Below are 5,583 nucleotides of genomic sequence, written 5' to 3'. Positions count from 1 at the left end.
GGGTCGTTTCGCACTTTCTTCCATTCGGCTCATTTGATTAAATACAGATTAGAAATTAGACATATTTATGCATGTATATATTATTATTACTTAATGCTGGCTAATAAAAATATAATTGCATATATTAATAAATGAATAAATAATTGTGATATTTAATATGTATATATACTTGAATATAAGTAAACTTAAAAAAACGGAAACCTGGAGCAAATAGTTCATTTAAAATTCGATCAATGCAATGACCTACTGCATTGAAATAACTAGTTCGTGCACTTCCCAACTGTACTGACTAGGCGAATTAAATTCGCCCTGATTGCTGACATCAATTTTTTATAGTGTTGCTAATGTGAAATTGGCAGAGTTACAACTGTGACTAAAAATAAAATTTTACTAAAAGTATTCTGCATTCTGATTTAAAATTAAATAGTCAAAATTCCCCGCAAAATGCAGCGATTCCCCGCAAATCGGTGAATTCCCCGCAAGTTGGAATCGCTGGTACTAATGTCAGATAGTATGTTCGATAGGAAAATCCAAATAAGTCAACGCACAAACCCAAAGAAGAAAACAAAACCAGCTAATTTTCTTGAAGACAGATATCCTAAAATCGCTTCGGATACATAGCCAAAAAAATTTTAAAATTATTTAATTACAAAAAAATCAATCATATATACATATGTATGCTTTTAGATCATATTTTTTCGTGATGGATAAGTTTTCCAAACTTTAATTTTTCACACGTTGTACTTAAATTTTATATTCCGCCGTATCGCCTTGTGAACATACATATGTATGTTGTCCCATAATTTAACAGGCAAATCAAAAACAAAGTGGGACCTATTAAATATGTATTAGTTAAACTGAATCTGCTAGTGTGAATGCCAAAGGAAAATGGGATAAGTGGCACACAATTAGTCCGTACTAAGAAATTGGAGCATTTCAGTCTACTAATAGCCAGGCATGTATTTATGTATATATGTACATTAAGGCGTATCACGAAAAAAAAGTTTAGCGGTCTGTTTTATTTGAATACTTATGTCGAAAACAAATTTTGGGTATACATTTTTTTATTCACCCGCTAAAAACCGCCAAATTGCGTTTTTTACTGTAACTTTCTTACTTGCTTTCTGCTTTTGTAAATTTGTATGTCACTGAAAAGGCTTCGCTCAGGACTAATATTGAATAAAGCCTAACCCTTTTTAGCAAAGTCATCATCGCTTTAGATTTGCAGTATAAAAATAAAAATCTAGGGATAGTAATTCCAAATTTAGTGGAGGTATAAATTAAAACGGTTTTGAAGGCCAAAACTGTTTAATAGCCAATTATAGTGCTGAAAACTGTGATGTGAAAACTGCAGATAGGTCATATTGAATATAAGCCCTCGCCTCGATATGTTATAAAAACCACGGGAAATATGATCTATTATTAAAAATTAACACAAAATGACGCACTTCTCCAATGAGAGGTTTTTTTAAAAAACTAATAAATCTGTTGTATTTAAAAAGAAAAGACCGCGGCAAGCTTTGCACAAAACAGGGTTGCAAACATACACATAAATCTAGTTGCTGCAGGGAAAAGAGTTGCATTTCCTCTAAAAGTTTTAAGTGATGCATTTTTTCGTACCTACAGGAGAACAATTTTTTAATAGCATGGTTCTGTTAACATTTCCTAAAAAATCTCAGAAAAGGTGCAAAAGTTGCACATCATTTTGGAAAAGGGCCAAAAAATCGAAATTTTCAAGAAGTCGGCTCAAAGGGTATGGGCGCTTAAAAAGGGTCTAACTGCGCCTTTAGAGGCACAACGGTAACACTACATTAGACACTGCGACGTCAAATCGATTTCGATTCGAACTCGACCTCGTTTTGTGGCAAATTGGGTATACATAGCATAGTACATATGTACTTCTGCAAATGGTATATGTGTTTGTGTACATGTATGTCAGCTTTTTTGTTCTCATTTTTAATATTTATTATTGAGAAAAAGCGAAAACAAATAAAGAAACTAAAGCGAACGAAGCGTAATTAAAAATTATGCCTCTGACTTCGTTCAAAATTTTCAGTAGGCGAATATACACTTGATTGGATGGATGTGCTATGACTAGGAACGTAGTATGTGCATACATACATACATACATTGGGCAAAATAAAATAATTTTTGTATCCAGATATGAAAGAAATACTACAGTAATTTGAAGCACTCACGCTTCCCAGATAAAATATTTAAAAAAAGAATAAGGAAAGGCCCTGAAACTCTTTATGTTATTAAAAAATCCCCACCCTTACGCATAAAACTGTTACTTAGGTTGCTTCGAAATCGTTATAAATCGATTCAGCTCCAATCTGAAATGTTTGAATGGACTCTTTAGGTCCCGGCTTACATTAGGTTTGTTCGTCGAGCAAAAAATTTGTACGAATTTGTACGAATTATCACGATTTTTGCCCAAATCGCGTTCGTGCAAAGTGACAGTTCTCTTGGAGTGAAGTTGCAAATTCTTGCTGGAAAATATTTTGCCAGCAAGAATTTGCAAACACGAAAAACATGTGGTTGTGGCGCATGGTTGCATTTTTGTCTACAATAATTTGAATAAATGAGTTCGTTAAATTTAAAAATTTATAAACACGAGCGATTTTTTTATGAAAAAAGGAAGCAAATAATTGTTGATATAATTAATTTAGTTAATTCCAATGATTTGAACTTAATTCGGCTGAAAAAATTGGTATTCGCAATCGGAATGCAATTGCAACCAGAGTCGATTTAAGAAACCCGACAGCTAGTACGATGAAGAAATTGAAATGTATGTTAAAGAAAGTCAGAACAACAAGAAATATACATGTATATCCTGTTTTTGGCCATCCGAAAGAATTTTAAAAATTCTATAAAAATTTGTTATGTTTGAAATGCAACCGTGGACGCCAGCTGGCAGGGAAACTTGCAAATTCCTGCAAATTTGCGTTCGTGCAGAAATTTGCAAGTTTCTCAACATGAGAGAGAATTTGAGAGAATTTTTTCTTACTCTCTGATACTTTGAGTGTTGGATAATTCTTGCTGGATTTTCGACGAACAAACCTATTGTTAGTCAAAGTGTTAAAAGAATTTGCATAATGTCAACAAAATGTTAAACATTAAAATCAAGAAAAAGGAACGCCCTAATACACATACCACGTAAAATGTGTAGTAAATTCATGTACATATGGATGTATGCATACTTATTCATACATTAGTATGTACATACATATGTACATACACATTTAAGCTAATTATATGCATAATGGACGGCATTGCAAAGGTTATTGATTTACACAAATACGAAATATGCAAACTGCGACGAAGACAAATTTGAATGAATTTTTTTTTGTGTTAATTTATGTATATATGTAACTGTTCTTTACGGAGAATGTAAAAACTTAATAGAAAACCAAGTTCGTTAGCTCCGAATTCGTTTGAACGCGGTATTGTATTGAATACTATCTAATTTTATGCTGCAGCATTAATTTTTAAGTTATAAAAGGATTTTAGTAAGTAATTTACCGACTTTCGTACACAACTGTATTTTGAACGAAAGGGAGTTAGGGTATTTCTATATTAAGGTACATATACTTACAATATTAACATTTAAAAATTTAACGTTTTGTTAACAAATTTCCGTCGTCTCTTGTCAAGTTTGGTTTGGAGGCAAACCGGGTTCGACATTGTGCCATATTCAATGCAATTTTTCGTTCGGAAAAATCAACCAACACCAAGGTAGTATAAATACATACAAAAATCATGTACCTGTACACACCCAACCCGCAGAGAAACGTAAATTTTGCCAACAGGTCGGTGTCGTACAAACGGCTACAATTTTCGATCCTTTTCGTCTCAAAAAACGTTCAAAAACAGTGCGGTTTTCGTATGCGACGACTACAATTTTCATTAATTTTCGTAACCGGAAAACGTTCGAAAAATATGATGTTATTTGAAGGCAATAATTGTATTTTATTTATTCGAGCTTAACATTTGAAAGCATGTATACGTAGTCGGCATTTGTCAGCGTGCAGAGAAGCGTGCTAGTATTTGTTAGCTTTCAGAGGAACCTGAGTTCTTATGCCGTTATTTTTTTTTTTTTTCAAATAAAAAAAAAAGCATCTGTGAAATGCAGAAGAAAGCTTAATAGAAGCAAAAACGTATCCGTTTCACAACCATTTTGAAAATTAAATCGGTAATCGGACAAAAATCCGTATTTCATCCACATTTTTTCCTTTTTTTCGAATCCACTTTCGGATTGTGCCAATAGAGTTCCCTTTCACAACTATTTTCCGGTACTTTTCTAGACAGGTGTTTTGAATGCACACTTTGGTGAGGAAACGTAACCGAAAAACGACCGAATTTGAGATCGGAAAGCGGATGAAATATCAGATTTATATAAGAAATTGTTTAAATTTTCGAATACATTTCTAGATATTTTGCTAACTGATTTGCCAGTCTTCAACTTTCTTTGCACAGTTTCATTTTATTATAATTTTTTTAAAGGAATTTTTTTCTCGTTATTCTATTTCATTGTTCACGTCTGTATGTCATAAATTTGTGTTTTATCTAATCTTTAGTGTTGATTGTGTGCTGCGACTTAATTATTCATAAACTTGTTTCCATTCCATTTTTCGTTATATTCACCAGAGTACAATCATTTGTACGTATTAGTATATACTCTGTGGGGAAAATCTCTGGTTCTGAACTGGTGCGCTTCTAGTACATTTAGAGCCAGTACTGGTTTGCGATAAATCTCTTTTGCATGCAAAAAAACTGGCGAATTTAACACGGCGATGTTATAGGAATCGGAAATTGTCCCCCGCTGCATTACAGAAGGTCCCAAAATGTTGAAATGTTAACATCAATTTTAGTTTTGTATTACCAAACTATGAAAAAGCATCTGCGAAGTGCAGACTGAAAGCGTGTTTGAACGAAAAACCCGCCAAGCAAAAATCTATTTAAAGTAAACAAGCCCCCCGCTGCATCCCTTTTTCGATAGTTCCGAACCAGTTCAAAATTCGCCATATGAGATCTAGTTCGTTCTGCATCTCCTTTTTACAACGCTTTTATCAACTTGCAATGTTGTGCGTCCAGAAACTTTCAATGTTGTGGATCCAGAAACTTTCAATGTTGTGTGTCCGACACCAAAGCAAAGCTTTGAAAAGTTCCTATAACAAAGCATAGTGCATAGGGCGACAGCTGTAGTGAATAGGGCGAGGTAGATGACATCTAGATGTCGCCCTATGTACTACGTTTGCTACAGCGGAAACAGACGACACGTCACATCTTTAAATAAAATTAATTGGTGCTCGTTTGTATGTACATACATACATATGTAAATGCTTGTGTGTGCACCTTTCTATTAATATCGTTGAATTATTTTAATATCTATTGCAAAATTTTATTCAGACAGGACTAAAAAGTAGAAAATAAATAATATAAAAAAAACTTTTTAATATACAACGCTTTTATAAATGGACTAAAAAGTAGAAAATAATATTTCTCAGTCCCATAGAATTTGTTTTGATAACTTTTGATTTTGAAATTTTAGCAAAAGTCATTATAAACAATCTATGAAAT

At 33.0% G+C, this 5,583-nt stretch overlaps 1 protein-coding gene across 1 annotated transcript in view; it reads left to right on the top strand.

The window, feature by feature from the left end:
- The window catches only part of LOC118743421 (ornithine decarboxylase antizyme-like), a 35,513-nt gene that overhangs the window by 8,919 nt on the left and 21,011 nt on the right, over positions 1 to 5,583 (top strand).

The sequence above is a fragment of the Rhagoletis pomonella genome, unplaced genomic scaffold (genome assembly GCF_013731165.1).
Source record: "Rhagoletis pomonella isolate Grant_MI unplaced genomic scaffold, Rhpom_1.0 Rhpom_scaffold_00007, whole genome shotgun sequence".
NCBI lineage: Eukaryota > Metazoa > Arthropoda > Insecta > Diptera > Tephritidae > Rhagoletis > Rhagoletis pomonella.
The sequence above is the reverse complement of the archived record's forward strand: the minus strand, read 5'-3'. Positions and strand labels throughout refer to the sequence as shown.